The sequence below is a fragment of the Geotrypetes seraphini genome, chromosome 15 (assembly GCF_902459505.1).
Source record: "Geotrypetes seraphini chromosome 15, aGeoSer1.1, whole genome shotgun sequence".
Taxonomy (NCBI): Eukaryota; Metazoa; Chordata; class Amphibia; order Gymnophiona; family Dermophiidae; genus Geotrypetes; species Geotrypetes seraphini.
Genome location: NC_047098.1, coordinates 72,105,425 through 72,115,941, shown reverse-complemented (window position 1 = coordinate 72,115,941; position 10,517 = coordinate 72,105,425). Strand labels below are relative to the sequence as shown.

The following is a 10,517-nucleotide window of genomic DNA, read 5'->3' as shown; positions in this document are numbered from 1 at the left end:
GAAAAGGAAAGATGGTACACATGAGATGAAGAGAACCGTTAGGCAGAGAGAGAAGGGAGGGAGTAGGAGAGGAGTGAGGTAGAGATGCATGGGCACAGAGAGAAGGAGGGGAGAACATACTGGGCTTTCTTTTTTTTTTTTTTTTTAAAGTACAGAGGGGGATGGTATTAAAGAAGTGCTAGATTGGGCTGGAGGGAGGTGGAGAGCTTATGGGGCCAAAATATAGAGATGGTGGGTAATAGTCTGAAGGGAGAGAATTTGGACCTGGGATGGTGTGGAGGAAGAGAGAAAGGAAGAAATGGTGGACCTGGGGAAGGGAGGCAGGCAGGGGGAGAGATAGGATGGGGCAGTTGGGAAGAGAAAGGGAGAAAAGTTGGATCTGGGGATGGAAGGCAGAGAGATGCTAGAAGAAAGAAAGGAACAGGGAGTTATAGCCTGAGGAGAGATGTGACCCATGTGGATGAGGTCAAAAGGGAGATGACAAGATAAGTGAAAGAGCAGCGAGTACAGTGGTATTAATGGGGTAATGGGGAGTAGAAAACAGCAAAAAGGAGGCTGTGAAAAGAGCGAGATGGGAAATGGGAGAGCTAGGGACTGAGATAAGATGGAGAATTGTGAAGTAGCTGAACATTTAAAAAGAAGGGTGAGAAAGAAGGCAATATTTGAGTGGACACAGGCAAAAAATTAAGCTGAAAGGGGAAAAAAATACATTAGAGACAGGCATAAGAAGGAAATGGAATGTTACAAGAGAAGGAGAAAAAAAATGGACTAAACGCAAAAAGAGAAACTGGGACCAAGATGATAGAAAAACAATACATCCAGACAAGCTAGAAAAAATTGTTTTATTTTGAATTTATTAACTGGAATGTTAGCTTTGGGATATGCTAATCACAATTATTTTTGTATTCAGTGGTGTAGTCTTATACAGCTGATTTGGGGGAGGAACTGGAGCCCTAAATTAGTGGATGGGCACCAAAGTTTCTCCCTGCCTTGTGCAATTTATAAATACTTGAGCTAGTGTGGACTCCCAAGCCCTGCCGACTGAAGACATCTTCCTCAGCCAATGTTAATATCCACAAGCTGCTACTGCTTTCATGAAAGCCAAGGTGGAAATTTCAGACATAATTTCAATTGTAATCATGGTATTGAAGCCTTAAAAAAATAGAAAAAAAAGAAGATCAATACCCTCATTATTTGCAACATAATATTTTATTGTTAATGCTTCAAACTTTAGTTACTGCAAGAATTCTAATACTGTATTATAATAAATTTCCAATTACATTTCTAAACATTCTTATTGCTTGTCAAGTATCTATCAAGAATATAATCTATAGAATTATAGTAACAAAATATATAAATTTTGATTTAAACTAATGTCTTTATTACTGATTCATAATCTTTGTAAATTGAATCCCCTATGTTATAGCAATCTTTATAATCAAAAGCTAGATTAGTATGAGTTACGCTTCAACTTTTAATATACTATCAATTACCAGATCAACTATTTATCAATCAATTATAGTCAGCAATAAAAATCATTGTGTTCACAAAATACAAATTATTTGAAATCACATCTTATTAAAAAAAATCTCATTTTCTCTTTGAATTAAAACTGTGCTAATTTTTAATGTGCATATTAAATTTTTTATAACTTTTAAAACCTATGACATTAATAGTACCACATGGCACATAATACAATGAAGCTATTGGCAACGTGATTTTAAGACCGTTTCTTAAATTGCTTTTTCATTTAATTTAAATCATTCTACCGCTTCTAAAGTTACTTTTTTTTAATCAGTTAAATCATTGTGGTTGTTTTAATTTAATTCAAGTTATACCTTCCGTGAAGCCTGAAAAAAAAACTGTCGGCCTCGGCAGTTATTCAGCTACTTCCCCCGCGGATCCCCTTCCGCGCTTTTCGTGTCTGTCTCTGGCGCAATTCTCCCGGAAAAGCGCGGAAGGGGAGCCGCGGGGGAAGTAGCTGAATCACTGCCGAGGCCGACAGTTTCTCTGGGCTTCACGGAAGGTAAAAGACCATCGGACAAGAGAGAAGTCTGGAAACATGCTGGATCACGGCACCGGAACCAGGACCAAAGCCTTGGAACCGGGTCCTGAAAAGAGAAGTTCCTGGACCGTGACTCCAAACCCACTAACACCACCCCTCATAGCTTGTACCTGGAAAAACATTATTAAGTCTTTTTTTTACATGGGGGGGGGGGTGTGGGTGTAAAAACAAACAAACAGTGGGCCCCGGGTGTCGTAGACCCTAGGTACGCCACTGAGCGGATCCTAAGCGTGTTAACTCTTAAAATTACCCCTCCAAAAACAAGCATCGTACGGGAAACGCTAAAACAAAGCTTCGGTTTAGGAATACTGAAGGCAACGACTAAAGTTAAATTTAAACACAAGTCTTAATCTCCAAGTTCAAAATTTAAACTTTCAAACTCATTCTAACCGCTTACATCTTAAAACAGCATCTAAAAACTTACCCGCTGTAGCGCGGAACCTCTTCCCTCCAAGGTTACAGCATCGCAAAGATTACCGAGAGCAGTCACATCCCCTCACTCCAACGTTGCATTCTCAAAAGTGGCGAATACCGTGAACTTTATACGCTCAGTCATTAGGCTCCACGTCATCGCTCACCTGATTGCCATATGATCATTTACGCTAGCTTTGGTCATCACCCCTCATAGGGTGGTAGATGTTACGTAAACTTCGTGCGCTGGTGACGTGCACCCGATTAATCGTCCGGTTATAATTCTATCCCGCACAAAGGGAGGACGATTTTATACCTCACAAACGATATTGAGCCAAAACAAAATGCTTTAATGAGCGTTTATAATTAAAATAAGCCTCTTAACTTATGTGGACTTTGTTGCAAAATTTAATCCTGTACACCAAGATAAATGATCTTGGTATCAATTATATATCCCATGATGAACTTTAAATAAATTATATTTTTCCATCAAATATGAACTGTTTTGTTCTCATTGCCAGAAACTCATTTTAAAAAAACAAAACAAAAACAATACCTAATTTTGCAGGAACTCGGCTGCTGCTTCTTGGGACATGCACCAAGAGCATGACTTACCCTTCTACCTCCCATGGCCACTATCCCCTTCTATAAAGCATATGCCCCCTCCCCTTTCATTTTCCCTTTCCATCATTTTCCACCTATCTCTTCTCCACACCATCTGCCCTGGTCTAAGTTAAGGCACTGTTCTTTGACCTGGGGGCCGCTGCAGGAGCAGACTGCTGGGCAGGATGGACCCCTGGTCTGACCCAGCAGTGACAATTTTTATGTTCTTATGTTCTCTTCCATCCAGTATCTGCCCTCTATCTCTGCATCCCCTTATATACAGCATCATCCCCCTTCTCTCTTTCCATCCGGTATCTGCCCCCCCCTCTCTCCCCATCCCTTTCTGTAAAGCATCTGCCCCCCTCTCTCCCTTTCCATCCAATGTGTTCCTCTATCTCACCTGACACCCTGCTGCTGCTTCATGCCCCTCTGAGGTTACAGGTCAGAGTAAACAGCTGATCATATTGAGGTAGCCTGTTTTGCCGGCAGCAGAAGAAGTCGCCAGGGGTGCTGGGGAGTTGCTGCTCTTGCTGATGGGGGTCTTCACAAGAGGTGTTAATATTCACTGTCTCTTACTGTTAGTGTTCTCTCTCTCTCATAGTGTTAGTTTTCTCTCTATCTAAGTGTTAATATTCTCTCTTCTAGTGTTAGTGTTCTCTCTCTCTTAGTGTTAGTGTTCTCTTTCTCTCAATTTTAATGTTCTCTCTCTCTCCCAGTGTTAGTATTCACTCTCTCAGTGTTAGTGTTGTCTCTCTCTCAATGCTAGTGTTCTCTCTCTTAGTTTTAGTGTTCTCTTTCTCTCTTAGTGTTAGTGTTCTGTCTCTCTTATTGTTCAAGTGTACTCTCTCTCTTAGAGTTCAAGTGTTCTTTCTAACCGTTAGGGATCTCTCTCTCAGCACTAGTGTTCTCTCTCTGTCATTGTAGTATTCTGTCTCTCTCAGTGTTAGTGTTCTCTCTCTCACTGTTAGTGTTCTCTCTCTCTCTCTGTGTTAATGTTCTCTCTCTCTCTCTTTATGTTCTCTCTCTAAGTGTTAGTTTTCTGTCTGTGTCAGTGTTCAAGTATTCTGTCTCGCTTAGTCTTAATGTTCTCTCTTTCTCAGTGTTAGTGTTCTGTCTCTCTCAGTATTCATGTGTTCTCTCTCTCTTAATGTTAGTGTTCTCTCTCTCTTAATGTTAGTGTTCTCTCTCTCAGTGTTAGTGTTCTCTCTCAGTATTAGTGTTTTCTCCCTCTCAGTGTTAGTGTTCACTCTCTCTCAGTTTTTATGTGTTCTGTCTCTCAGTATTCATGTGTTCTATTTCTCTTAATGCTAGTGTTCTGTCTCTCTCAGCGTTAGTGTTCTGTCTTTCTTAGTGTTAGTGTTCTGTCTCTCTCGCTGTTAGTGTTCTCTCTGTCTCAGTTTCTATGTTCTCTCTCTCTCAGTGTTAGTGTTCTCTCTCTCTCAGCGTTAATCTTCTCTCTCTCACAGCCTTAGTGTTCTGTCTCTCTCAGCGTTAATCTTCTCTCTCTCACAGCCTTAGTGTTCTGTCTCTCTCAGCGTTAGAGTTCTGTTTCTCTTAGTGTTAGTGTTCTGTCTGTCTCAATATTAGTGTTCAGTCTCTCTCAGTATTTATGTGTTCTCTCTTAGTGTTAATGCTCTGTCCCTCTCACTATTAGTGTTCTCTCTCTCTCTCAGTATTGATGTTCTCTCTCTCTCAGTGTTAGTATTTTCTCTCTCAGTGATAGTGTTCTCTCTCTCAGTGTTAGTGTTTTCTCTCTCAAAGTGTTAGTGTTCTCTCTCTCTCAGTTTTCATGTGTTCTCTTTCTTAGTGTTCAAGTGTTCTCTGTCTCTTAGTGTTAGTGTTCTGTCTCTCACAGTATTCAAGTGTTCTCTCTCTCTCAGTATTAGTGTTCTGTCTCTCTCAGTATTCATGTGTTTTCCCTCTCTTGTGTTCTTTCTCAACATTAGGGATCTCTCTCTCTCAGTGTTAGTGTTCTCTCTCTCTCTCTGTTAATGTTCTCTCTCTCTCTGTTTATGTTCTCTCTCTGTGTTAGTTTTCTGTCTCTCTCAGTGTTCAAGTATTCTCTCTCGCTTAGTTTTAATGTTTTCTCTTTCTCAGTGTTAGTGTTCTGTCTCTCTCAGTGTTAGTGTTCTGTCTCTCTCAGTATTCATGTGTTCTCTCTCTTTTAATGTTAGTGTTCTCTCTCTCAGTGTTAGAGTTCTGTCTCTCTCAGTGTTAGTGTTCTGTCTCTCTCAGTGTTAGTGTTCTGTCTCTCTCAGTATTCATGTGTTCTCTCTCTCTTAATCTTAGTGTTCTCTCTTTCAGTGTTAGTGTTCTGTCTCTCTCAGTATTCATGTGTTCTCTCTCTTTTAATGTTAGTGTTCTCTCTTTCAGTGTTAGTGTTCTCTCTCTCTTAGTGTTAGTGTTCTGTCACTCTCAGTGTTAGTATTCTGTCTCTCTCAGTATTCATGTGTTCTCTCTCTTTTAATGTTAGTGTTCTCTCTCTCAGTGTTGGTGTTCTGTTTCTCTCAGTGTTAGTGTTCTGTCTCTCTCAGTGTTAGTGTTCTGTCTCTCTCAGTATTCATGTGTTCTCTCTCTCTTAATCTTAGTGTTCTCTCTTTCAGTGTTAGTGTTCTGTCTCTCTCAGTGTTAGTGTTCTGTCTCTCTCAGTGTTAGTGTTCTGTCTCTCTCAGTATTCATGTGTTCTCTCTCTCTTAATCTTAGTGTTCTCTCTTTCAGTGTTAGTGTTCTGTCTCTCTCAGTATTCATGTGTTCTCTCTCTTTTAATGTTAGTGTTCTCTCTCTCAGTGTTAGTGTTCTCTCTCTCTTAGTGTTAGTGTTCTGTCACTCTCAGTGTTAGTATTCTGTCTCTCTCAGTGTTAGTGTTCTCTCTCTCAATGTTCAAGTCTTCTCTCTCTCTTAGTCTTAGTGTTCTCTCTCATTATTAGTGTTCTCTTTCTCAGTGTTAGTGTTCTGTCTCTCAGTGATAGTGTTCTCTCTCAGTATTAGTGTTCTCTCTCTCAGTATTCATGTGTTCTCTCTCTTTTAATGTTAGTGTTCTCTCTCTCAGTGTTAGTGTTCTCTCTCTCAGTGATAGTGTTCTCTCTCTCAGTGATAGTGTTCTCTCTCAGTATTAGTGTTCTCTCTCTCAGTATTCATGTGTTCTCTCTCTTTTAATGTTAGTGTTCTCTCTCTCAGTGTTAGTGTTCTGTCTCTCTCAGTGTTAGTGTTCTGTCTCTCTCAGTGTTAGTGTTCTGTCTCTCTCAGTATTCATGTGTTCTCTCTCTCTTAATCTTAGTGTTCTCTCTTTCAGTGTTAGTGTTCTGTCTCTCTGTGTTAGTGTTCTGTCTCTCTCAGTGTTAGTGTTCTGTCTCTCTCAGTATTCATGTGTTCTCTCTCTCTTAATCTTAGTGTTCTCTCTTTCAGTGTTAGTGTTCTGTCTCTCTCAGTGTTAGTGTTCTGTCTCTCTCAGTGTTAGTGTTCTGTCTCTCTCAGTATTCATGTGTTCTCTCTCTCTTAATCTTAGTGTTCTCTCTTTCAGTGTTAGTGTTCTGTCTCTCTCAGTATTCATGTGTTCTCTCTCTTTTAATGTTAGTGTTCTCTCTCTCAGTGTTAGTGTTCTCTCTCTCTTAGTGTTAGTGTTCTGTCACTCTCAGTGTTAGTATTCTGTCTCTCTCAGTGTTAGTGTTCTCTCTCTCAATGTTCAAGTCTTCTCTCTCTCTTAGTCTTAGTGTTCTCTCTCAGTATTAGTGTTCTCTTTCTCAGTGTTAGTGTTCTGTCTCTCTCAGTATTCATGTGTTCTCTCTCTCTTAATGTTAGTGTTCTCTCTCTCAGTGTTAGTGTTCTCTCTCAGTATTAGTGTTCTCTCTCTCAGTATTCATGTGTTCTCTCTCTTTTAATGTTAGTGTTCTCTCTCTCAGTGTTAGTGTTCTGTCTCTCTCAGTGTTAGTGTTCTGTCTCTCTCAGTATTCATGTGTTCTCTCTCTCTTAATCTTAGTGTTCTCTCTTTCAGTGTTAGTGTTCTGTCTCTCTCAGTATTCATGTGTTCTCTCTCTCTTAATGTTAGTGTTCTCTCTCTCAGTGTTAGTGTTCTCTCTCTCAGTGATAGTGTTCTCTCTCAGTATTAGTGTTCTCTCTCTCAGTATTCATGTGTTCTCTCTCTTTTAATGTTAGTGTTCTCTCTCTCAGTGTTAGTGTTCTGTCTCTCTCAGTGTTAGTGTTCTGTCTCTCTCAGTGTTAGTGTTCTGTCTCTCTCAGTATTCATGTGTTCTCTCTCTCTTAATCTTAGTGTTCTCTCTTTCAGTGTTAGTGTTCTGTCTGTGTTAGTGTTCTGTCTCTCTCAGTGTTAGTGTTCTGTCTCTCTCAGTATTCATGTGTTCTCTCTCTCTTAATCTTAGTGTTCTCTCTTTCAGTGTTAGTGTTCTGTCTCTCTCAGTGTTAGTGTTCTGTCTCTCTCAGTGTTAGTGTTCTGTCTCTCTCAGTATTCATGTGTTCTCTCTCTCTTAATCTTAGTGTTCTCTCTTTCAGTGTTAGTGTTCTGTCTCTCTCAGTATTCATGTGTTCTCTCTCTTTTAATGTTAGTGTTCTCTCTCTCAGTGTTAGTGTTCTCTCTCTCTTAGTGTTAGTGTTCTGTCACTCTCAGTGTTAGTATTCTGTCTCTCTCAGTGTTAGTGTTCTCTCTCTCAATGTTCAAGTCTTCTCTCTCTCTTAGTCTTAGTGTTCTCTCTCAGTATTAGTGTTCTCTCTCTCAGTGTTAGTGTTCTGTCTCTCTCAGTATTCATGTGTTCTCTCTCTCTTAATGTTAGTGTTCTCTCTCTCAGTGTTAGTGTTCTCTCTCAGTATTAGTGTTCTCTCTCTCAGTATTCATGTGTTCTCTCTCTTTTAATGTTAGTGTTCTCTCTCTCAGTGTTAGTGTTCTGTCTCTCTCAGTGTTAGTGTTCTGTCTCTCTCAGTGTTAGTGTTCTGTCTCTCTCAGTGTTAGTGTTCTGTCTCTCTCAGTATTCATGTGTTCTCTCTCTCTTAATCTTAGTGTTCTCTCTTTCAGTGTTAGTGTTCTGTCTCTCTCAGTATTCATGTGTTCTCTCTCTCTTAATGTTAGTGTTCTCTCTCTCAGTGTTAGTGTTCTCTCTCTCAGTGATAGTGTTCTCTCTCAGTATTAGTGTTCTCTCTCTCAGTATTCATGTGTTCTCTCTCTTTTAATGTTAGTGTTCTCTCTCTCAGTGTTAGTGTTCTGTCTCTCTCAGTGTTAGTGTTCTGTCTCTCTCAGTGTTAGTGTTCTGTCTCTCTCAGTATTCATGTGTTCTCTCTCTCTTAATCTTAGTGTTCTCTCTTTCAGTGTTAGTGTTCTGTCTGTGTTAGTGTTCTGTCTCTCTCAGTGTTAGTGTTCTGTCTCTCTCAGTATTCATGTGTTCTCTCTCTCTTAATCTTAGTGTTCTCTCTTTCAGTGTTAGTGTTCTGTCTCTCTCAGTGTTAGTGTTCTGTCTCTCTCAAACGTTAGTGTTCTGTCTCTCTCTCACCATTAGTGTTCTGTCTCTCTCAGCATTAGTGTTCTGTCTCTGTCAGTGTTAGTGTTCTCTCTCTCTTAGTATTAGTGTTCTTTTTCTCAGTGTTAGTGTTCTGTCTCTCTCAGTGTTAGTGTTCTGTCTCTCACAGTAGTCTAGTGTTCCCTCTCTCTTATTGTTAGTGTTCTGTTTCTCTCAGTATTCATGTGTTCTCTCTCTCTTAATGTTAGTGTTCTCTTTCTCAGTGTTAGTGTTATCTCTCTCTGTGTTGAAGTCTTCTCTCTCTCTGAGTCTTAGTGTTCTCTCTCTCTCAGTATTAGTGTTCTTTTTCTCAGTGTTAGTGTTCTGTCTCTCTCAGTGTTAGTGTTCTGTCTCTCACAGTAGTCTAGTGTTCCCTCTCTCTTAGTGTTAGTGTTCTGCTTCTCTCTCAGCATTAGTGTTCTCCCCTTCTCTCACTGTTAATGTTCTCTCTCTCTTAGTGTTAGTGTTCTGTCTCTCAAACGTTAGTGTTCTGTCTCTCTCTCACCATTAGTGTTCTGTCTCTCTCAGCATTAGTGTTCTGTCTCTGTCAGTGTTAGTGTTCTGTCTCTCTTAGTATTCAAGTGTTCTCTCTCTTTCAGTGTTGGTGTTCTGTTTCTCTCAGTGTTAGGGTTCTGTCTCTCTCAGTGTTAGTGTTCTGTCTCTCTCAGTATTTATGTGTTCTCTCTCTCTTAGTTTTATTGTTCTGTCTCTGTAAGTGTTAGTGTTCTGTCTCTCAGTATTCAAGTGTTCTCTCTCTCTTAGTGTTAGTGTCCTGTCTCTCAAACGTTAGTGTTCTGTCTCTCTCTCACCATTAGTGTTCTGTCTCTCTCAGCATTAGTGTTCTGTCTCTGTCAGTGTTAGTGTTCTGTCTCTCTTAGTATTCAAGTGTTCTCTCTCTTTCAGTGTTGGTGTTCTGTTTCTCTCAGTGTTAGGGTTCTGTCTCTCTCAGTGTTAGTGTTCTGTCTCTCTCAGTATTTATGTGTTCTCTCTCTCTTAGTTTTATTGTTCTGTCTCTGTAAGTGTTAGTGTTCTGTCTCTCAGTATTCAAGTGTTCTCTCTCTCTTAGTGTTAGTGTCCTGTCTCTCAAACGTTAGTGTTCTGTCTCTCTCTCACCATTAGTGTTCTGTCTCTCTCAGCATTAGTGTTCTGTCTCTGTCAGTGTTAGTGTTCTGTCTCTCTTAGTATTCAAGTGTTCTCTCTCTTTCAGTGTTGGTGTTCTGTTTCTCTCAGTGTTAGGGTTCTGTCTCTCTCAGTGTTAGTGTTCTGTCTCTCTCAGTATTTATGTGTTCTCTCTCTCTTAGTTTTATTGTTCTGTCTCTGTAAGTGTTAGTGTTCTGTCTCTCAGTATTCAAGTGTTCTCTCTCTCTTAGTGTTAGTGTCCTGTCTCTCAAACGTTAGTGTTCTGTCTCTCTCTCACCATTAGTGTTCTGTCTCTCTCAGCATTAGTGTTCTGTCTCTGTCAGTGTTAGTGTTCTGTCTCTCTTAGTATTCAAGTGTTCTCTCTCTTTCAGTGTTGGTGTTCTGTTTCTCTCAGTGTTAGGGTTCTGTCTCTCTCAGTGTTAGTGTTCTGTCTCTCTCAGTATTTATGTGTTCTCTCTCTCTTAGTTTTATTGTTCTGTCTCTGTAAGTGTTAGTGTTCTGTCTCTCAGTATTCAAGTGTTCTCTCTCTCTTAGTGTTAGTGTCCTGTCTCTCAAACGTTAGTGTTCTGTCTCTCTCTCACCATTAGTGTTCTGTCTCTCTCAGCATTAGTGTTCTGTCTCTCTCAGCATTAGTGTTCTGTCTCTGTCAGCGTTAGTGTTCTGTCTCTGTCAGTGTTAGTGTTCTGTCTCTCTTAGTATTCAAGTGTTCTCTCTCTTTCAGTGTTGGTGTTCTGTTTCTCTCAGTGTTAGGGTTCTGTCTCTCTCAGTGTTAGTGTTCTGTCTCTCTCAGTATTTAT

At 40.1% G+C, this 10,517-nt stretch overlaps 1 long non-coding RNA gene across 1 annotated transcript; it reads right to left on the bottom strand.

Moving 5' to 3' along the window:
- Positions 1-750: 750 nt before the first annotated feature.
- LOC117348912 lies at positions 751-2,572 on the bottom strand. Its single transcript, XR_004537069.1, has 2 exons — positions 2,490-2,572; positions 751-1,152 (listed from the first exon to the last, which is right to left on the bottom strand). It is a non-coding gene; the product is annotated as an uncharacterized LOC117348912 (long non-coding RNA).
- Between the last annotated feature and the right edge of the window lie 7,945 nt (positions 2,573-10,517).